This window comes from Protopterus annectens, chromosome 10.part0 (genome assembly GCF_019279795.1).
Source record: "Protopterus annectens isolate FY-2018-M chromosome 10.part0, PAN1.0, whole genome shotgun sequence".
Taxonomy (NCBI): Eukaryota; Metazoa; Chordata; order Ceratodontiformes; family Protopteridae; genus Protopterus; species Protopterus annectens.
This window is the reverse complement of record NC_056744.1, coordinates 547,442,886-547,468,679: the sequence shown is the minus strand read 5'-3', so window position 1 is coordinate 547,468,679 and position 25,794 is coordinate 547,442,886.

Genomic DNA, 25,794 nt, shown 5'->3' with positions numbered 1-25,794 from the left:
CGGTATGTTTATCACATCTCTGTCCACTGTAGCCTGTTCAACTGACCACATGCTTCAGATGCAGTATATGTGCGGACATCTGTGTCATGTTCGACTGTCCAACAGTCAGGTTGAGGGTACGTTTAGCATGCTGATATTGCCATATGTGCCTGTGAATACTCCACAGTTGTACATGGGGGACTGCAAACACTGCTACCATTAGGCACATGCCAGTATGCCATAGGAGGGAACCAGGGCATCATTACCAACATGCTGTTACTGTTGTAACCGAGACACATATTGTGTACATATCACAATGCATGCTGCACCTGGACTACATGGTATGACTGGTGCATGTTGACAGTACACCACTGATGTCACATACACATCTCTCAGTATTCACACATGTCCAATGCAACATACACATCTCTCAATATGCATACACAAGTAATGTTAGATACACCTCTCACATCTCAGTATTCACACACGACCAATACAACATACACATCCCGCAATATGCATGCACAAGTAATGTTAGATACACCTCTGACTATTCTGTTCACCCTGTGCATCAGACCATATGAGCATATCCCTGCACCGATGGTGTGGATGACAGGGATGTGGCACAGGCTTTATCATATGCACAGGGTGATACTGTTTGCCAGGGGCATAGGCTACACCAATGGATGACATCATGTGTGCGGGTAAGGGCCAGTGATTTGAATGGACATGTCTGTTCCGTACACATGTGGGTGTTGTGGAGCCCTACAGTTGTGTTTGCTGTGTGTGTGTATGTGTGCACACAGTTCTGTCATTCATGAGGCCTACATAAGGGTATTATGGACAGCTCCAGATTGTACAGACCAGGTTGTACAGCTCACTTTGACCAGACATGGCCACGTGTCCTGTGCCTGCCAGGGGTTGCACGGGCACTACCAGGCAGAGGTACAGAATGGCTACTGTCTGACGACACATGGCCACTGGAACCGTGTCCCCACTGGGAACATCCAGGGCCACGTCCACGTGGCCTGCTGTGACCTGGTGTGGACATCGCAGCACCAGCTGCACTGCTACTACTACCGGCACTATGGGAGCAGCCATGTGAGGTGGCACACTCACATTGATCTGCACTAGGTGGTGTAGCTGGCCTACGTCCATGTGTCCTATGCCACAACCCTACCAGATGTTCCAGCACAGACAGCTCACGCTTGCAGATTGCCATGCCACGGTCGGGGATTCTGACCATGTCACCCAATCGCCTGTCCAGAACATCAGCAAGCTGCTGTTGAGCACCTGTCAATGCCTGGATGTTGTTGTTTAGGGTACTGATAGCAGCCCTCTGCAGCCTCTGCCCTTCTCTGTTCTGCCAGTCGGCACATGCCTGTGCCACCATTGCAGTCTGGAACATGCGTCTGGTGATCCCAGCTGCTGCGCTATGTCCTGCAGGTGCATGTCTGCCAGAGGTCCTCCTATGAGCAGCACCAGCCACATGCCTGTGTGGCACATCTGTGGTCAGTATACTGCCACCATGGTGTGGAGACACACCTTCTGTAGCCACCACACATTCCTGTTCAATGCTAACAAACGCTGACTGTCCTTCCTCTATGGCCACTGTAGATGCGGTATGTGTTGGCAGCTGAACTGTGTGCGGGGAAGAGGGGACATAGCTGGGATGGCAACCGTTGGCACAGATTTCACCTCTGACATCCCTGCCTGTACCTCGTGCATATGTTCATCACTGCTAGCATCTGTGGGGACACTATCAGATGGACCGCAGGAGGGTAACGCACCTACATCACCTGTGAATGCAAATAAATACTCTAAATTACAATAGACACACACATACACTGACAGACACACACACACACACACACACACACACACACTGACACTGACACACACACTGACACTGACACACACACTGACACACTGACACACACACTGACACACCGACACACACACACACTGACACACCATGCATGTGAGATGACAGATGGCATGCAGCATGCCTGTGATACAGCTGACAGCATGCAGCTCAGACATCAATAGTGTTTGTAAGCATACCCCCTGGAATGCACACTACAGCAGGCAGTTGTCATATCATTATCCATGCAATTCACACGATCATAGTAGTACGCATGCATCCCCATGATACACCATGTGGACCAGAACAGGATAACAGTACACATGGTTGACGTGACCTTGACATGTAATTTGCTGACATGTTCGTTAACATGCATGCATGCCTGACACAATGGTGTGGTGACACATGTACAGCATTGTACTGGGTATCACATTGCAGTGTTGTCCATATGCCTTACAGATAGAATGCATGTTGAGCAAATGTGCATGGACATTGTAGGGGACTGGGCCGTCTACATTGCTGTACAGTGTGATGTACAGACACTGTGCCATTGCATGGCATCATGAGGCATCTATATTGCTAAACAGTGCATGTTATGTACACATTGCATATCCAAAACTGCATGCATACCCATGACATACCTGTGGATTGTGACATACGATGCTGAGGTGTATACACACCCAACCATGCTGTGTCATGTGACAGGTCACTGGAAGACATACAGATGCCACCCCTGCACGATGACTACAGAGTGTTAGCTGCCTGGCAACCATGTCCACACATAGCGGACCTGTCACTTCACCATTTCAAACATGACATTAATGTACCACGCACACATGGTGCACAGCTAACAGTGATGTCCTATGGCAGAGGGGAAAAGTACAGTTTCTGTGGCCTGGTGTCACTGTCAGTGGAATCTGTGAAGGTGACTACCATCATGCTATGACACAGACATCATGTTCAACACATCTTATGAGGTACATGTCACTGACACCTCCACTAGCTGTGCACAGGCATTTATAATGTGCAGCGTAGCACATCACCTGTACAATCGGTCTAGTATGGCTGTATTTGGGCCATGTGTGGACAAAGTGGGACAGGGTGTATCCACATCCCATCTTCTGTGTGGCTACGTGTCTCTGGCCATCCCCCATGGCCATGTGTGCACATGTGTTGGTCATGTATGTGATGGCCATCTATCACACATGTCTGTGTTGTCCCATATGACATACACCCATAGATGTTGGTTATGTCACCATCCTCAGGGCTATGCAGACAACAGGTGTATGTGTGGTATGTGGGGTATGGGTTATGGGAAATTGTGACAATATTGCAACCAAAATGCTACGTGTCTCAGACATGTCAGATGGAACATCACAATGTGTGAAACCATTGCCGGGGCATATAACACAATGGTGACGCCTGTGGTCTGCCCATATCACTGCTCACTGTGTGGTACTGGTTTGTGTACCACACATTTTGTTCCACTGTATAGTACATATGCCTCCATTGTAGAACACCTCCACCATTGTATGCACAGCTGGACACACATGTAGCAATGACAAATACTGTAGTTTCATGTCTGTGTATCATTTCAGTTGTATATATTGCACATGGGTGGCCTGTGTGGATGATGGGTGATGCGACCTGTATATCCATGTATTAACTGGCCACATGGCGAATAGATCTATGCTTTGACATGCCTGATACCGATGATAGACTCACCTGCAATGGACTATTGTCTGTGCGGCACGCCAGAGGTACCTGTATAGGGTGACACAGCAGTATGAATATTATCCATGACTGTATGACAGCCACAGGGTGCACAGTGCAGGTTAACACATTCGCCTGTACAATAGCATATAGTCAGCACATGTGTGCATACCATACCTCTCAACCTCTTAGAACAATAAATGTGGACAAAGCCTACTATGATGGGGGACATATAGGGACAACTGTGACATATTGCTCTTACTAACTTGGATATTTGATAGACCAATAGGTTTGCATGCACATGGGTTTGCAATGGAATGTGCAGTCATAAACACAACTGTATGTCATCATTTAATGACTCCATTCCTCAGCTATTTACCAGAAAGGGACAGATATTAAGGGGAACACACTGACAATATGAGGCAGACATCTGGACATCCTGCAAATACCCGTACAGTTCAGAGGTATGGTGCATACACAGGTTAGCATAAAGCATGTGTGTCCACATACCTTGCATATGTTGTTACATTACATGATGTACACTGACACATGCACGTACGTGGGATATACTGGCCATATGTTCAGTACTGACTTACCAGGCAACTCCAGGCTCATTGGTTGGGAGACTCCCACCTCCACGATGGCAGCTAGTGATTGTGGGGGCTGTTCCGAGGGTGTTCCCAGACTGGCCAGTAGCTCCTTTGTGTGTGTGAGTGGAGGCTGGGTTGGTGGCCTGCCACCCGTACCACCTTGTTCTTTGGCGATTGCAGTGGCACGCTGTTTTGCATGACGTATGAGGTCCGTGCAGTGACTGCGCACCTGCTGGTAGGTGCGGTTGTGGCCGCCCACTTCATTGACCCTCCTGCGAAGATCCTGCCACAGGTCACCCCACTGCTGTGCATGCTGTGGCACGTGGATAAATAACACCTCATAGTTCTCATGGAGGTACAGTATTGCGACATCATCCTCCTGTTGGCTATATGCTGGTAGGCATGTACGCGGCATTATCTGTAAGACATGATGAAGGTGACAGGTCACATTTACAGACATGTACAGTGATACTGCTGCACATACATTCTAGTACATTCGCACAGTTATCAACATGACACTAACACGACTGGCAGCTATGTGTCCCACACATGTAACACCCAGTATGCATTGGATATCATCCCCATATATGTGTGTCACCTCATTAGTGTTCCTACTGCATGTGACGTCAGTCTCCATGTGGACATGTCTCTTTGCATGCACTGGTGTTCTTGCCTATCTACCCATGCCTGATGTATCCACGGTAATGCTGTTGACCTAGGTGCTGTGGATATGTCACATATCAACACAGACACAGCCTTACTGGACTTGGGCAGTGACAATGCACCAAGTACGCATGGAAACCTGTACATGCATCTGTTTTTCCATAGACATCTACACTGCACTGTACAGCTGTTCAACATCCTGCCACGGATCACCTGTGTTGCACATGTGATAGACATGGGACAATGGCTAGTCAGATGTCATTCGCAGGTAAGGTTATCGGCTATAGCATGTACGGGCTGGGTTTCCTAGCTGTATCCGACACCCATTACGCCACCACAAGGGGCATCAGTGACACATTACTGATCCAGATAGATGATACTACATCTACCATACGGTCATCACACCATGTATGGCAGGGATGATATGTGCAGCTATGTGGACAGGGCTGCATGGTATGGTGGGAGTATGTCACAGGTATGGCACAGGGATCTGTCCAGCATGTGGCCATCCTAGTCATAGGATGGTGGTTGTCCATGATGTATGTCTTTCAGATCAGGCTATGGACATGTAGCATGTCTAACAGCATAGTGTGGCATATGTCTGTATGCAAGGTGGATAGCATGCTGCATACTGGAGGTGAGTATTGTGGAGGCTGGTATCGGCCATCCATGCATGGGCCCTACCCCTGGAGGGTGATGTGCATTTCAATATTGGTCACATGGGTGTTGTGTATGCCTGTTCAATGATCTCTGTGGTCATGGATACCACCCTGTCATGTCATGGGTACCTCGGATGACTACCTAAAGGGCCAGGGAGATGTCTCCAGCTCAGGGAGGTGTACTACACTACACCATCCCTAACACAGTGTCCATACTGTTGACCACAGCCTAGGTGTTTCTTAATGGGTATGGGGGTATTTCCCTAGTGGTGTCATTGCTGATATCATCCACCAGAATGTGCACATATGTCACACACATCACACACACAGCCCATTCTGTATGTTGTTCACAACACTGTGACAACAATTGCCCATAGGTCATGGCCATTCACATCATCACATACACAGATGGATGACATTTGTCTGTGTGGTATGGTTTACTGTAGCTGACACCGTGTGATATGCACATGTCACTGTAGCACCTTTGGTAGTTGTGAGTCTGTCAACAGGCCACTAGTAGAACACTCCTGTGACATACACAGGCATCTGTAGCCAAACATCTGTACTGTCTTGTACATCTGTACTGCTAACATCTACATTGATAATGGTTCATGGACCTGCAGACCATACCTGGCAGTGTTCTGATGTGGTGCCACCAATCATGACTGTTGTCAACACTTGTGGGTTGATATTATACAACACCCTATCTGTAATGTATGGGCATGCTCAGCACTTGTTCAGAGCCCCTTGGCATGTTATGAGCTACTGCTTAGTTTAGCACCCATTTCACACCAGTACTCACAGGTACACTGTCTGTCCATACATTTCCAGCTTGATAACTGTACAACAGCTGTCGTACACACATCACTCAGCATACCTCATGAGACATGGTGGTTTCTACGGCCTGTCCACCTGCCACTTACCACTTATATACATGCATGTCTAACTGGCACGTACCAGAGCTATTGCCTGTCACCATGATGACTATGTTGTACATGTGGCAATAGAGCTATTCTCATGTCCACAGTCAATGCACACCTCCCAACATACAACAGTACAGCCTGTGGGGGATGCACATATGCAGCCCTGCTGGGGGTTATACTGTCACCAACCCTGACTGCACCTGACAGTCATGTGGGGTTGTGCAACATTGGCAACACACCCCACACATCACATGGTCCCACATGATCCCCACCACAGGCCACACATGCGGAGATACCTTGTACAGTACCCCTCCATACTCTGTGTGGGCACTGATGACAGCCCACATCGCCAAACACAACCACATCAACCTATAGCCCACAGACACGTGTGCCCATCATATACAGCCAATAGGGTGTCATAACATACACAACACACCTGTTTTAGGTGACTGTCGGCAGTCACACTGCTGTTCCACTCAGCAGGCAACACAAGGCGATAGTCACTTACATCCTGCTGTCCAGTAACTGGTTCTGCAACATAACCTATGCACACATGCCACAAGTCAGCAGGTATGATGTGACTCCCCTTCCATGTTTGTGTGACTGAAGTTGTCACTCAGGGCACAGACTACATGTGCAGGGACATGCAATAGTCTACCAGTGTTGTCGCCCTGATGGTGCGGTCCACGCTCTGGGAAGCATTTTGTGGTCATCCGGACCTGTTACCACTGTACTATGAATGACTGTGTCACTCCCAACAGTTATCCATGCTTCTGCTGTCATTCCACAGGCATCTAGTATACATCCACTTTGACAGACCCGGCCAAACAACATGATGCTGTGGCACAGTTGACCTGCACTTGTCAGCCCTGGGAGTACGGATCACATGTTGGACTCTTGCTGCTTTTATACTGCCTGTCTTGCACAGTGCCCAGTAACAGTCACCACCATAATGGGAACTGGCTAGCGAAGCATGTGGTCGTGTCATACAATGCTTGACATCATCCTCTGTGACGCACGCAGGCAAGGCACACCTGATACTGCACCACTGCAATATCTCTGCAGTGACTGGGACCTGCCTCTTGGCTCTGCAGAGCACACCTGCAATGACTGGGTATAGACAGACCATACCTCTCAGGCACGTACCTGGACTGGCACACCCACAACTGAGGTGTCCCCATATTCCACTATGTTGTACACACATCCCGGCTGGTTACTTCGCACAATGCATCACAGGTGCTCCACATGCATATAACTGTGTCCGGAACTACTGCTGCTACTAATGTGAGACTGACAGTAACCCACACTTAACTGTGATAGCAGCACATGTACTGACACATTAGGCATACACTGTGCGTGAGTCATAACCTCTGCTCAGCTGGTTCGACCCATACACCACCTCCAAGACCAACAGTATCCTTGACATGGACACTACCAACATGTGACTGCTGTTCCACACCTGCGGTTATCCCCTCATTGGTGGAATCCGAACATCTGCTACCCTCTCTTGTTAGCCACATGCCGGCACCACACACTTCAAGGCATACACAGTAGATGAGTACTACAACACCAACTACAGATGTTGTATGACAGCGGTAGTTGTCGTGACACACGTGCAGGTGGACAATGCACATGCAAACGCTGAGACATACCCCAGTGCACTTCAATAGCACATACACGATAATGTGGTTCATGCTATTCCACACAGAGCCATGCTGGTACACACCAGAATACAGACGACACTCTGGGGGTGCAGTCCCACGGACATACTTTACAACAACAGATGAGGGCTGTTACACAGTGGTGGGGTGACTCACTGGTCAGACTCAGTAGGGCCACAGGATCCCTCATCACATACTCCATAACTAGCTACATACACATTACTGCGACACATTCTGAGATGTACCACAAGGCATTATGGTGGTATGTCAGTAGTCGTATGCAATACCCACATCTGCTCACACATACAACTGTCACTCTGGAACATGACAGTAACAGGTGATGCTGGCAACATGCTGTCTGATGGCTTCATTGCTAACATTACACACTCTCACTCCCTGCAGGGCCACATTCCTTGCAGGTACATTGCGGTGTACCTGCAGTCACACCTACACAGTACCGACCTGCACTCTATATGTCCTAGGACACAGGCCCCTTGTCACCCTGCAATATCCCAGGCTGTGATGTCCACAGAACTCTGAACAGCATGTCTTCCCACTGGGACACCATATTCAGAAATAGCCTTGTACCAGACATTGTGGCCCCTGACTGGCACACAGCGACAGTAACACTCCACACAGGTGGTGCCACACTGCACGACTGGGACTATTGCCCTACACACCTCACTGGACTGTTATGCACGGCTATAGGGCACATCATCATGGACATCATTCGTCGAGTCTTTGTTGTGCTCCAGTCCTTTGATGCCAGCTGGGTTGGTCTTGTTGGGGGCACAGCATTCCTCCTACACCTGTTGCACACCTTTCCTACAGTTGCCAGAGTAGTTGATGATGACACGGGTGTCCACACAGCCTGCATTGTCCTCTTGCTGCCATTCAGCACCGTTCTCCATTCTGGTATTGACTACATACACATCCACCTGCACATCACAACATATGTCTCCGGATGTTATGCAATGTGGCTAATGGATGGGACATACACACTGAGGGTGGCATACCATATCACATACTGCAATCCAGTTACACTTGGCTTACCACAGTCCTCAGTCATGGGGCCCTCATGTTTGGTATATGCTTCCCTGAGGTACAGGCTACCACTGAGGGGACTTCCCTGCCTAGCTTTACAGACCACTCCATACCCAGTGCCATTGTTGCTCCACCAGCTGATACAGACCCCATCCATACGGGTGTCACTGTGACAGATACCAATATGAACATCATGGCCTCTACCTGCATGACACTTGGTGTGAACATCACCTTTGCAGTACACCATCCTCCCACTGGTTATCACATAGGTGTTAGTCCCCTACATACATGTTGCATTGTACATGTTTGTAAGATACATGTATGTCACACACACTCCTGTGATTACCACATTGCCACTGTGGCGTGGATATCCTTATACGTGTTCACACATGTCTGTACTGGGTGTGTAGCTGGTACATAGGCACCCATTGTACCTCTGAACACCGGACGTATACACACATCCATGGGTACAACACCCCGCGTAGGGTGTACCTTACACAACAGCTTTACATAACCCAACATTAAAATGCCATGATGTTTATTGAGCTACAACTGTTAATGTATGCGGCTTATGTACAGACACCATGTCTGTACACATTTGCAGACTACATACTCAGGGGTGATGTCTGCTGCAAAGACAGGGCCCATGTCTGCAAATATGTTTATGGATATACTCCGCATACACGACATACACAATAGCCACTATGACCATGATGCTCATGGATATGTGCACACATGCGACAGTGTGTGGCATGTGCTTGGGGGTTGCATTCCCAGACCGGACACTCACCATGCTTTGGGACATGATTCCTATGTACATCATGCATGGACAGTCAGTAGCAGTGTTCATGTGATACCTCGCTTGCTGGATGGTGGACACATGTACGCCAGGGATCACTGCAGTGGCTGTACTGTGCAGTGATGCAGGTTACACAAGGCTCTTCTGTTCACAGGACACTACCCTGGAGAGGTGCCACTGGTGTGCACACTGTAGTTGTTGTTACACATTAACTTGCCAGACTGCATGGTACCCCACTATGAACCTGTGCAGCTATTACATGTCCTTTGTGCATGGTTACTGGTATAGCCCTTCCAGTTAGATTGGCTGTTATGCTACTACAATGTCCCATGACTACGGGCCATATGTATACTGTTATTGTACAAGCCAATCATGTTCATGTTTGTCTGTCACATCTCTTCTGCCATTCTAGTATGGGAGTAATATCTGCATCCTTTGCAAATGCACAGAGTGGAGTACATAATTATTTCATCATAACTGTTTATACATACCTTAATTACATACTACTCACATCACTATATGATACCTTTGTTATGCATCATGTGCCTGTTCTCCTGTGTAACATATCTGGCATATCAATCTACTGTACTATACATTGCACATGTTTTACATGGTATCCCATAATTCAACCATTACTTGCACAGAGGGTCCACCTTAGACATGTCATTGATGTTATATGCCCATACACATGTGTACTGTTACAGTATATCTACATATACTATCCCCTGCTATGGCACGTACTTATTGGACATAGCCTGCCACTGACAGCGGGTCGTATGACATTGTTCTGTTTAACGCCGTAATGTTGCATCCCTTGTGGTGTCTGTGCTGTTTACCATGTGGCCCACTGCTGGACACACATCTTCTACAAGCATTAGTACGATCAGCGAGACATCACTACATAAATACCATTCCCCACTTTATGCATGGCGGACACTTTTAATTACAGCAAACCAGGCTGTGCATACACTGACATTACATAATACAGAACATAGTATACATACAGTTAGTGTTATACATACCTTGATATCGTTCTGGTGTTTCGTCTCTATCTCGCTGTTCTGTATCACACATTCAGCTGTTATATGGTATGAGCATACAGTCTGCATATCTGGCAAGTCATCCTTATATACGTCTATACCTGCAACATGTGGTTTATTGCCACCAATTGGTGGTCTGGTGTGACTAATTATGTGCACTTCAGCTGTGCAGCTACTCCATTCACCAATTATGCGGCAGCAGTGGGGTATAATTGAATTCTCCACCTGGGCGTTGGCCATTTGCCCTACCTTCGGGGAGACGGCCTGTATTGTGTTTTGTTGTGTGTAATTGCAACTGCTCTGTGTAGAGCTAAGTCTATTTTGGGGTCATGTCCCCTGTGGATTGTGTGCGACGGCTTGAGTATGTGGTTCTACCTGTGACTGTACCTGTCATCCCACCCGTCTGATAAAGGACTATTGCAAACACCTGTAACATCGCCATTTGTTCCGTTATATGACGGATACAATTTTGCATGGCGCCTTTAAATGTCTCTCACAAGGTATGTCAATGGTTCAGCAGATGTAATTGACTAACTAGATGTTTGGGCTGTGGTTACAGTCTGTATTGCTATTGTTTACAGTGTGGGGGATGTAGGCGGGTGTACGTAGCATATACGGTTTTGTGGGGCTTGCATTTCTACGTAGTCCATATATATGTGTGTGGGCCCCTTCCCTAATTACAGTGCTATCACTTAATAGACTTCTGTTACGGGAATTTACTTTGGGTCTTTGTTAATTGGTTTCTATATGGTATGCAGGTGTGGTTGATACTTCCATACCGCTGGATGTATGGCGATATGTGCAGGGATATTTGTAAATGAACGCTATCCCGTGTATGTCTGTCCCAGATATTTGCAGTCATTGCAGTGGTGTTGGTGTCAGACCCAATGTCACATGGCTTGCCACCTTTTCATATGGCCATAGTTGGACACTTTCGGGTCACACAGTGGTGTTTACAGGCTGACATATGGCCACGGTCAGTACACAGGATAGCACATACTTTTATCCTCATTACATACCTATTGTTCTTGGTCCTTCACTACTTATCGGTTTACATGTAACATTTCCGTTTCTTACATACAGGCATGAGTATTTCCTGCAACTATTGCATATTATGTGGGACATACTAATGTCCTACACTCACGGACAGTTGCCCTTTCTAATGTTTCATGTCAGGACACACCTGCCCAGGGGGGGATGTCCCTCCCAATGTGGGACAGGTGTTTACTGCATGCCTACGGATAGCTATACCCACACCTACCGTAATCATCTACCTCCAAGTTGCCACCTACAAACACACTATGCGGACACACACACACACACACACACACACACACACACACACACACACACACACACACACACTTTAGTCACACGGGAACACACATGGCACCCTCAACACACACATACACAGGCTATATCACTCACAACCACAGCTGTACACGGTACCTACATGGACCGCACCGCCGACAGCATTGACTACATGTCCTTACTGTCGTCCTATTGCTCGCGGTTCTACTGTTCCAGTACTGTGCTCTTTCTGTCTTTCATTCTCCTGGTTACGCGTGTCGGTGTGTGACACATTCCATAGTTGGCGGTATCCCGTTTATTTGTACCTCAAAGGTGTTTAGAATTTCGTCAACCTATCTATATATTTGCAGATGCCAGTGACCCCTTGTATATCGACATATATCACACTATCGCCCTTTCTATCTGTATTATATATGTGTAGATATATATACATACATATATATATATATATATATATATATATATATATATATATATATATATATATATATACATATCTCGGACAGGGGTGGTGACAGGCACGCTAAGCCTTTCATTGTGTGTTTGTCAGTGTATACTGTGTTTCCTGGACTCCGCACGTTTGTGTCTGTACCTGTCACATTACACACCTGCCATAGGTTAAGATTACCTCCCATCCCACTTTGCGAGGGACAGTCCCTCTTTGTGCAGTTGTGCCCTGCGAAATATTTGTGAACATAGCAAATGTCCTGCGACTTTGGGACAAACATATTCCCTATAGTTTATGTCATAGTTGCATGACACACGTATTCTGTATCTGACCCACCTACATGTTACAGGACATGGAACACGTACCTGTGACCATTACTAGACTAAGCTTTTTATCTATGCAAAACACTGTCATTCTGGTTTTCGTCCTGACCGGGTGTGTGTGGTCCTGCTGACATCTGGCGTATGTCCCACATTGGTCATTTGAACTGTGGCAACCCTACCATACGTACATCTTGCCTAGCAATAGTGTTGGGTGATTGTGTACATGACTGCCTGTTCCACTCCTGGCAGTGGTCATTTTACCCTTCAGAGCAGGTGCTAATTGTTCAGGGGTGACTAATGCTGGTGTCACCTGTTCTGTACATCATTGACCGTGATCTGCGCAGTGGTTGATGACACTTAGCCCTGTTTCGCGCATATCCGTATAGTCGTATTTAAACATTGCTTACTAGCTGTGGGCAATGCTTATTCCTGCTAACGTGTGCTACACATATTCTGATGACCTGAATCTGGAATGCATTAGCCGTGCCGTCGGGATTATGTTACATCCCTTGCGGGACGTGGGACTGGGAACATGCATGACAGTCACTGCATGTACCACTTGGACATCTGGGGGTTGTACACAAATTATGTCAATTTGTATGTGCAGTACACTACAGCAGTTACTCCACACTACACTCACATGGATGACTGCGTTAGTTTACAACTTGATGGGTCCAGTTAACGGTATGTCCATGTGATGTTTACTGGCTGTACTCCGGCACTGGGTTTGTATATCACAATTAGGTACACCCGATAATTTGCTACACCTTCATACGACCATGGATGCAGCATGCCGGGGTGACTAATGCCTGTCATGGGTACATCCCCTGCCTTGACACTACATCCATGATTACATTTTGTGGAGCCCCTCAGTAACGCGGCGGGTAATCTTTGATGACTGTGTGTAGGACAGTGCTTACACACATGTGCTCCCGTGATTGCCTCTGCTCCAGTACGCGACAGTTGCTTACTCGATGTTGTGGTGACGGGTGTCACTGTTTGCCCCGTTTGGTGTTTTGCCTCTGACAATCGGGCGTGTACCTACCGATGTACCTGAGAACCTATACACACAGCACCGACAGATGCTGATGGGCGCATCTACTGTTCAGGTGTTGACAGTTCCGTGTTCCCATGGCTGTTGCGTGTACAATGTTTGAGGGCTGCCTATGTAGGATTCCACAGTGGGCCACCTATACATCACAATTTACAGGTAGTCGTGTCTGTGTGCCATCCATGTTACTGTGTGTGCAGGTGGGGAGGGGGTGTCAGTCCGTGGGAGCCTACACTGTCAAGGTATGTGCTATACGTTCCCTCTTTGCCAAGGCGTAGGCATATTGGGTACGCCTCCGCCTGCCTACTGGGGCTGGCACAGTGTGTCCATGGTCTGGATCCCTCTGTGCCTGTGTTGGCCTTGGCACTTGTGGTGGGCTGTGAGGCCCTCCCCATTATGACCCTGCTGCAGCTGTTTCCGCAGGATCATATTATGTAGCATGGCACATACTATGAAGATGTACTGCAAGGCTCCACCAGATGTGTCCAAGCACCGGAGCCGTGATTTCAGCATCCTGAACACACGCTCTATGATGATTCTGGTTTGTACGTGTGCCTCATTATGGTGTTCTTGCATTGGTGTGTGTGCATTTCTGATGGGGGTCATCATCCACGGCTCCAGTGCTTAGCCAGCATCCCCCACAAGGAGACCTTGTGGGATGTCCCCCCTGACAAATACCTGATACAGCTGTGAGGCATGCCAGATATGGGAGTCGTGGTAGCTTCCAGGGCTGCCAGCACATACATCCATGATAATGCCCTGAGCATTGCACACGACCTGGCAGTTGATGGAGTGGAATCCCTTGCGGTTTATGTAGCGCCTACCATACTCACCGGGAGGTGACTTAATTTGTATGTGCGTGCAGTCTATTGCACCCAGTACCTCCGGGTAGTTTGCCACATGGTGGAAGTGATGCATATTGCTGGCCAACTCCTCCTGAGTTCGGGGGAAGTGTATATGCTCATTGGCATGTGGTAACATGGCATCCAGGAACTGGTGTAGTACCCTGGATGCCGATGCCTGTGAGATCCCCATTATATCTCCAGCTGGCCTTTGAAAGGTACCTGTGGCTAGTATTCGCAAGCTTACACATACCTTCGTGTCCACTGGGATGGGTTCCCCTCTGTTGTTTCTGGTTCTCAGGCATGGCCGGCACAGCTCTACTATTTGCTGTAAGATGTCCCTGTCCACCCTGTAATGCTCTACTATCTCCAGATCATGTAGCCCCTGGTAGGCTACCCTTGGTCTGAACACTCTTTTTCTCCTCCGAGGCCTACGGTGGTTGTCGGCATCATCCTCCACAACACCGTCGGTCTGTAACACATGCTGATGAATCACAGCTATGGCAGCTCCCAACATGTACATTTTAAAAGTCCCCCATCTGTTTACACCTATGGTGCGGTGTTTGGGAATACACAGGTGTGTGTTGGGTGCTTTCACACTTTATACTGTTTTGCTGTGAACACTGATGATGTCATAGGGTGTGTATGTACGATCGTGGCTACAGGGTATCTTCTGTGCTTTATTTACGAAACCACTATTGTGCTGCCTTTGGTGTTGCATTACATTTGGATGCCGTGAATTACCTCCTGCCCTTCCGTTTACATTTGTGCACATTACACCTACCATTTGCTGGCATGCATCCAGCTGCCTGCTTTCATTTGTACTTTCCTAGACCTGGCTTATCTTGCGTAATGTGTGCTATTGTCGATCTACTGTGGGTTTGCTTTGCTCTGCTATGACAGTTCTCCTATCTTTGCATTCCAGGTCCTCCACACCTTTCTTTGCAATCCTATGCCTCCCCTATCCTGTTTTGCAGGTTTCTGCATGCAGGCTTGTCTACTGCCGTCGATTGGCTGCCGTGTGTTGATTGGTGTTAATTGCTCATTAGTACGCCAATTACCCTGCTTCGGCATTTCCTTCTTTTCTTCCCCTGACCTTCCTGTTTGTGTTATTGTTTGCGGCACATGCATCCGCTTACTGGGTTTCGGGCACGAGTTCATCCGTGTACACATGCACTTTTGGGCACCATGTGTGCTCTCAGCTAAAAGGTTCTATACCCTCCTCCCCACCCCTGTCCTTCAGCTTTGCTTAGCAACGGCCAGGCCAGATTTGCATTGCTCCAATGTGCTTACTGATACGGTGGCACACCCCTCTGCTGATGTCATGTATCATCTTTGATACACTCCTCGGTGTTATAGCGGTGTGCCGTCAGGTACATCCTTAATCCAGTGGGATGTTTGCGAATCAGTATTACCTGCCTCATTTGCATGGCATTGACTACTAATTCATAGTTACAGTGCCAAACACTGTCACAGGCCCCTGGCAACCCTTGCGCCTTGCTTGTGGTGTGCCATGCCTAACATTGCATATAATGGTGCAATCCTAATTTGTCTTTCATTGCGATTTTCTGCCATTTTTATATATTTCCTTTGTATTCCTGTTTGCACACACATGCCCTGCGGTTGTACTGTGCGTTACTGTGGACATGACATTAAATGTTGTTTTTTATGTGTTGTGCATCTTTTCTTGTGCCATTGGCTGTGTATTTGTCCATTGGCATATGTTAACTTTGTAATACATGCGTGTGGTCTGCTTCCATATTTCCGATGTTCTGTTTGGGAAAATGTAAACCGTGTTTTTTGGCTTACATTTCCATGGGCTTGCGCTACGCCTGCACCACTTCGTGATTCGCTGTATGCCTTCATTAGCATGGTGTGACACTGCGCATGGGGTGATTTGCATACCTATGCCGAGGGCTGCGTAGCTCTGGCGTACGCCGGTAGTGCACGTGGGATTGGTTCGTACCTGAATCGCTCGGCGGACATATTTGGTGTTATGCTGCCTACGCTATGCCTGCGCCTGGCGCAAGCTTCATGAATCCGGGGGACAGTCTATCAGGTGGTGAAGATAACCACACACACCACATATCAGTCTCACATATCCTCTAGCAACAGCACTCAAACCACATTAACACACATTGACATACTTGGATCCTGTAAATGTACTCTACCTAAGCAGCAGAGACCTCCAAAGCAGACACACACACACATCTACTACCCCACTACAATACCCATATATCACTAAGTTCACAATGTCAGTGTGCCACACAGTCACTGCCCTTCACGCTAAACAACACACCTAATACACTTGTAATAGGCGACACTTATGTTCAGACACACTGATGTACTACTCACTAGCCCTGACAAGAGAATAGTCACTTTGGGCTGTCTGTTGGGTGCCAGGATCTGCCGCATAACACAGGCAGTCAGGTCACTCCAAAGCAAGTACAAGACTGGCACCATCATTGTCTATGCTGGTGTGTGTAACATCAGACGTTACTCCCTGGACCACATGACATGATACATGGAGGTACACTCTGATCATGTAGCCCAGGCTAGTATGACCCTGACCTTCTCTAGCATCTTACACCCACCAATTATGATGTCACAGTATATGGACTTACATATCACATTTAATAGTTGGCTAACAAATTTGTTTCATTCATAGGGGATACAGTGTCTGTCAGCATATGGTGACATCCTCAACATGCCATGTAGCTTCACTATGGACACCTTGCACCTGTCACCCTTGGACTTTGGTATGCTGGCTAAGGCTCTTGCTATCACCAGAGTGCCTTTTTTAAGCAGGGCTCAGAAGACAAACCCACCTCCATAGACATTACAGGTTAAATGAAACTAAGGGTAATGCTGCTCAATAACAGTTGTGTTAACCTCATATTGTGGCCACTCAGGACTCTCCTCAGTATGGAGGAGAGCAATATCTGTCCACTGACAGACACCTGGTTCAGGCTCGCTTATGCACACCAGCACTACCAGGTTATGTTTCACACCATGCTGTCTGACAACAAGACTTGGAACAGACAACACAACTAGGGGGAGTAGCCATATACATCACAGATACACACACCTCCAGGTTAGTAGCACTGCACAAAGCATCACAGACCATACATATACTACTACCATTGTGCAATACTGCCTTTCAGTTTGTTGCCTGCTACAGAACACACTCCCAAACTCAGGAACCACACTCAGCTTTTGTGGGAACTATGGAGAATATGAAGGTCTCCACAGACACCATTATATTGTGTGACTTCATATACACACATATTGACTGGGGATACTACTCAAGCCCCTACAACCTCACCCATCAGTCGCTACAATTTGTGGACTCATATGCTTTGGCACAACCAGTCAGCACAGCCACAAGGGGGAATACATATTGTACCTGCTCATCACCAACATGGGGACTCTATGTTCCACACCAGCGATATACCCCTCATTGGTAAGGTCAGAACATACATGTATCGCACAGGACATACATATAACCTCCACACACCCATCCTGGGTAATCTTGGTGAACTTCTCATGAGCCAACATCTCACTTCACCGAAGCAAGGTGGTATCCTTCAGAGATCCTGAGACAGTGGCATATATGGCTCACACTGCTTTATCCTTTACATACACATTCTATGGACACCTAGTGTACTGCATGGATTGTGCTATCCCAAATAACAACAAGACCCACTACTACAATGGCAGGGGACCTGTCTGGTAGACTCCAGCCATTAATAAGCTGTACAACGTCAGGAGGACACTACTACATGATAGAGCACAATCCCAGACTGGGAAGGCATCTGTGATCTGTACTAGCAGACAGCTACAATCACTCATGGACTTTTATAAGGGCCGCTTCTACCAGATAATTTCACCTGACACGTAGAACTATCACACGGCCTTCTTCAGTTATGTCTGGAACCTGGGTGGACACTCACTGATATGCTGTGATTTACTGCATACTGACTAAACCTACCCTGAACCCACTGGCATTGCCTACATCCTGGCAAACAGGTTCAGTGCAAATGTCTCCCACCCATCCCCCCTAAGGAGCAACTATCCATCCCAACAGAGTATAACCTCCCTGACATCATGCAGTAACAGGTGAGTGCTGCCCTCCCCACAGCATACATCACAGTATCAATGTGACCAGATGGTGTCCCAGCCTTCATCATACACGAGCATCATGACAAACACAGCTCTCACATTACATCACTGTTCAATATCAGAGTTACCACAGGATATGTACCCAAGGAATCGTGTACTGCGACAGTGGTCCCGCTCCACAGAGTTGGTGCCACAATGGACCACAGACAATATTGCCCTATAAGCCTATGTAGCCTGTTCTGCAAAGCTATTGAGCATATTGTCATAGGACTCCTACACATAGACATCGGGAACCTACAGACACTGTGTTCTAATCATTTAAGCATTGTTGTGGGAAGATCTTACCTCTTGAACCTGTAGGTATTCTTTAAATGGCTAACACGTCCATTGACACAGGGACGGCTATTCACACAGCCTACATGAACCTTGAAAAACCATTCAGCACAATAACCCACTGGGCCATTATGCATAGGCTTACCAGCATCAATTTGGACACATATCTCACACAATGGATTGATACCTAGATCAGGGATAGCACCCACATGGTCAGGATTGCAGGTGCCATGTCTGACTATACACCAGTTACACATGGCATCCCACACAGCTTGGTCCTGGGATCTCTCTTGTTCAGTATATATTTGTCTTACGTACAGGCTATCACAGGGGGAATATGGCTGAACATGTTTGCACTTGACTGCAAACTGGGTGCCATGATCAACTCTCCAGCTGCCACATGCATACTCAATCAGGGTCTCACAGAGATGGATGACTGGTGCCTGAGCCACGGCCTACAGCTAAATGCCATTAGTTGCATAGTCATCCCCTTTGGGAGTAACAACATGCCCACACATTACCACATAGGTAGTACTCCATTACATACGGTAGGAGTTGTTAGGGGTTTGGGGACATCACTTGTTCGTACTGTTGCCTTTAACATTCACATTGCCAAAGTGGTTGGACACACCTTCTATGTGTGCCACCTTATCCCATATGGTTTCGCATCTAGATAGAGTGAGGTCATTGTGCCCCTATACTCATCACATCCATGCTTGGTTACAATGCTACATTTGGGGTGTACCTTACCTGACACCTGCAGCAACTGTACTGGCCATGGACGGTCCTCACCAAGCAGATCTAGGGACTCACAGATGCCCTGCATAGTTCACATGCAGCAACTCCAGCTCTACTCAGTCGCTTACCACCTACTCAGATATGATGTGTGCCTGTTGTTTACAGCTATACCCAAACCAGAATTACTGGACATGCTCCACCTCAGGATATCCAACTCCCTTGGAGCTACACACTGCAGGGACGTATACCTTAGCACAGATGTTAATAGGACATTGTGGAGGGAGAGATTCTTATCCCAGAGGCTCCACTCACTACAGAATGTAATCCCAGTTTCACATAGGCAGAGCCACCCACTGACCACCTACTGGAGACATCTTGGCGACTGTATGGGTGATTGTATATTTACCCCTGGGATATCTTCTGTGTCCCTGCTAGACAGAGGCACACTAACATAAACGTACATGGGCTATCTTGTGTGACCTACTATTCACACACACACAGTGTAGTAATCTGACAGGGTTGCGAATGCCAAACACACTCTGGCTAGGCTTGTACATGCCCTAGGGCAGATAGCCTAGTATCGACCTCTGAACCTATGCTAATGTTCAAGATGCACAATGTTTATTGCTGATACTGTTTGCAGGTCTTTATCATCTTTGCTTTACCAGTTTCCATGAAGAACTTCAGTATCTGCAGAACATATTTGATTATGACAGGGTTCCACTATATTATAGATGTGTCTGTTGTCATATAACTGTGTGCACAGGGTGGATTGCTGTATAGTGACAGGTTCCTAGGTTAACACATGCAGCTGCTAGATATGCGTGGCCCACTGTTGTACTCAGACATGGCCTAAGTGTGTGAGCATGCCCAGTTCTGACATTACATGTTTTGTTGCCTGACATTTCTCTAATTTATTCAAGTGTGTGAGCATGCCCAGTGTGACACTTCAGTATGTTGCTATCTGAGGTCCACTACATTTGCTGATGTGTGTGAACATGACCAATATTAACATTTATACTGTGTGTGTTGGAAGTCAGGTTCTGTTCTCACTGCAGGACTCACCTTTATGTCATAACTCAACAAGGATTATGCTGTGTCTGCAGGGTTTCCATGGAATACTTTGCATAGACTTATCAACATTCCGTCATACAGGTGGACCACTGCAATACTGTCATGGTTTAGTGGTTCAGTACTTTGGCTATAGTGCACAGTATCCTGCATTCGAAGCCCATCACTGCTTTATATTTTCATACTGAGCAGACCACACTGCTTAAGGGCCTGTTAAGCAAATATGAGCATATTGGCTTTTGTTCAGCTATGCCCTACTTAGACCAGACTTGTCCGACATTGCTCAATATTCACCAACATTGCTGGACGTTGCCCAATATTACTGAACATTGACCACAGTTGTGCTAGTTGGTGTGTGCGATTTTGTTTGCATATACTACATGGTGGTAATTGCTGTTTAGCACTGCTTTATATTGCTTAACACATGGCATTCATGCCTTAGGTGGTGCTGCAGGGCTGCCTATGTCAGATGCACATACTACACTCCCTGCACATGTTTGGAATCAGGTAGTGTCAACTTAGGCATCCCTTTTACTTTATGTGCAAGTAGGAGAGGGGTATTATTTCCAGAGTTCCTACTGAGCCAGTGTATGTGCTATGCGTTGCCTCTTTGCCAAGGCCAAAGCATACTGGGCACGCCTCCTTCTGCCTACTGGGGCAGGCTCAGGTTGTTCCTCCTCCGAGTCACGCTCTGCCTGTGATGGCCTTGGCAATGGTGGGGGGCTGTTTGGCCCAGGCCTATGCTGGTCCTGCTGCAGCTGTTTTCGCAGGATCATATTATGTAGCATAGCACATACCATGACAATTTGGGTACATGTAGTTGGTGAGTACTGCAAGGCTCCACCAGATGTGTCCAGGCACTGGAACCATGACTTGAGCAGCCCAAACACATGCTCTATTACATTACGTGTTTGTGCGTGTGCCTCATTATGGCGTTCCTGTTCAGGTGTGTGTGCGTTTCTGATGGGTGTCATCAGCCACGGCTCCAGTGCATAGCCAGCATCCCCCACTAGGTGACCATATGGGATGTCCCCATTGGCAAATGTCTGGTACAGCTGCGTCAGATGCCAGATATGGGAATCATGGTAGCTTCCAGGACAGCCTGCACACACATTCAGTATTATGCCCTGGGCATCACACACGACCTGGCAGTTGATGGAGGGGAAGCCCTTGCGGTTGAAGTAGACCCTACCCCGCTCGCCGGCTGGTGCTTTGATGCATATGTGCGTGCAGTCTATTGCACCCACTACCTCAGGGTATTCCGCTGTTTGCTGGAAGAGATGCATATTGCTGGCCAATACCTCACGGGAATTGGGGAAATATACATGATCACCGACATGTGCTGACATGGCATCCAGGAACTGGTGTAGTACCCTGGATGCTGATGCCTGTGATATCCCCATCATATCACCAGTTGGTCTCTGGAAGGTACCCGTTGCTAATATTCTTAGGCCAACACATACCTTGGTTTCCACAGGGATGGGTTCCCCTCTGTTGGTTCTGTGTGTGAGGCATGGCCTGCACAGCTCAACAATTTGCTGCAGAAGGTCTCTGTCCACTCTATAGCGCTCCACTATCTCCAGCTCATGTAGCCCCTGGTAGGTTACCCTGGGCCTGTACACTCTTCTCCATCTCCTCACTGTGGGTTGTCCAGAAAAATTTCCATTGTCACCACCCTCAGCATGTTGCATATGTCGCCTTATAACAGCAACGGCAGCCCCTAACATTTCTTTGTCTCAGTAAAGCTTTTTCAGTTTTCACTTCTATTAGCTTACTGCAGTGTCTCTTGTGAGAAACATAATGGACTGTTGTTTGCAGAGTTTTAAGTGCTAGGCTGGGCTGGGCTAGTGTACTGCCTGTGTAATTGCCTGATTCTGATTGTTTTCACCTGCTAGCTCTGCTAATACTCCCTGGTAGCTTCCTACTATTTGTTGTGCTTCCTTTTTCCTTTCTGTTTCCTCAGGGGGGAGTGCCGCGCACACAAGTGCAAAAACGAGCACAGCAACTAACACGCATGCAGACATGCTTACACGGACTAAAACTTGCTAATTCAGGTTAAAACACGCGCACACCAGCACTCACACACTTACAACTCTTTAAACAGCCTTATACATGCTTACTCCTGCTTAAACACTCACACTCATGCTTACAGGGGCGCACTCTGTCTCACTCGGGTTTACAGGTGCCCACACATGCGCCATGCACGCTCAGCAAGAAACTTTGGTGTTATCCATGGTATACACCTTCCATTTCTTGGCTTTCCCTAGCCTACCTGTTGACACACCTCTTTCCATAGGTTCATAGGTTCATAGGTTCATACTAGGCTATCTGCCCTAGGGCATTTATAAGCCTAGCCAGAGTGTGTTTGGCTTTCGCCACCCATTTTAAATTAATTTTGCTATGCCTTTTTTTGAGGTTAGTATACTGTGCCTCTGTCTAACAGTGACACAGAAGTGATAGCCGGGGTAAACCTACGATCTCCCATCCACTCATCAAGATTCCTCTTGAAGAGAGTCAATGTGGGACTCTGCCTAACCTGGACTGGGATTTTATTCCAGAGTGAAGGGAGCCTCTGGGTTATGAATCTGTCCCTCCAGCATGTCCTATTTATTTCAGTGCTGAGGTTCAAGTCTCGGTAGCGTGGCTCGATGGGATTTGGATTTTCTGAGGTGCAGCATGTCGATTAATTCCGGGTTGGACATGGCTTTATACGTCAGGCACAGATCGCCTCTGAGCAGGTGGTATGCCACTGAGTAGAGCTGGAGTTTCTTTAACCGGGCAGCATATGGCATCTGTTTGAGCCCTTTGATCCTCTTGGTGACGTACTTTTGGGGTCTTTCCAGTTGCTGCAGGTGTCTGGTAAGGTACATCCCAAAAGGGGCATTGTACTCAATTATGGGCGTGATGAGGGATGAGTAAAGAGGTACGGTGACCTCCCCTGATCTAGATGTGAATCCCTTCATGATGTCTAAATGACAGCGGACACATGCCACTCTGCTCCAATGAGCTTCACTTCTTTCATACATACCCGCCTCGTGATGTCACCTATCTTCTACTCTGTTACTCCCCATATCCTACTCCTACACTCCACTGACTGTGCTCATTTGCTATGTAAACTAGTGATTCACTATCCTAACACTCATTTACATAGGATTGCCTACTAATGCTTGGTTACATGTCTTAGACTGAGATTCCCCCCTTAGCAACCTCTACTCGGTGGCCATCTTGTCTTCAGCCTGCCATTTCCTTGCATTGTACATTACCACTTTCAATAAAATCCACATTTGTGGGTTTTAATTTGTAGTATTCTGGTTTTTAGAGCACAGCCCATTTGCGCAGCACTGCGCTATGCTTAAACATCGGAAATCGGCGAAAAAAATATATATATTTTTATTTTAATTTTGCAACAGGGTACATTTCCAATGGCCGTATATTTGGCCATTGGCATGCTTCCGGCACTGGATGCAACCTTTATTTGGAGCTATCATGGCTCCGTTTTGCTATTTGCAGAACTGTACTCAGTTGTCAACTGAGTACATTTCTGCAAATAACACTGCTCTTACTCGGACAGGTTTGGGTTTCCTGAATCGCAAATCTACCTCATTTGCATGCCTTTCACCTGCAATTGAGGTGATTTGTATGTCCCAGCCCTGTCCATGTAAGAGCCATTTTAGGAGCTCTCTTACACACCCCTACAGGCTGTTCCTGGATCGCTCGTCGGACATGATGACTGCATGGAGTCTTACTCTACTCTTAGACTCCGTGCAAGCCATCGTGAATCCAGCCCAATAAATACAAAATGTGAATGAAGCAGTTAGTCATAGACTGAGTTTCTTATTTTTGAAGTCACAGCATAATGCCAATGTACATGCATAAAGTGAGTGCTACTAAGACAAATATTACCATGTATAACTTGAACAATATGTAAGAGTAGGGTTGTATACATGAGAATATGAACATCTATCTGCTCTTCACATATACATGGCAAGCTAAGAGTCATACATAGATGTCCTTCCATATCACTGTTGCAATATTCCTTATTTAAGGGACCCCTGCCAAGGATAGCCCAACATAAAACCAGTATACCAAATCCTTTAGTGTTTTCAGGCATCATATATTATAGGTATGCTTCCTGTGCATGGCATAGGGCATAAAGGTGACATATGGATGGACACACTTCAGAACTTCTTTGCCATCAGTTGGAATGCTATCACTGAACATCGGTCTGAATGCCTTTCTTCTGTACTAATTACTGAGCCATTTTTCAGATAAGTGCCCCATTGGGGTTCTTTCTTATCTTCTCTTTTATTTGTAGTGTTTTTTGGTTTCACGTCATCCAGAAAGGGAAAATGTCAGTGTGGGAAGCAGATTTCCCACAACCAGTGTCACTTATGTCTGGGTGCTTCACATGGTTGTCAGCAGTTTTCTATCTTACAAGCATTTATCCCCAAGACACTACATAGTCACATCTTGTCTATTTACCTTGAATACCACCATCTTAAGTTGTTGGATCAGGGTGCTATGGTGGAGTCTTCCCATCCTGCGTGTCAAACATAGACCAAGATAAATGAAAAAAGATCTCACGTCTGACATCGGTGCTGCCCAGCTTTCCCCAGATGT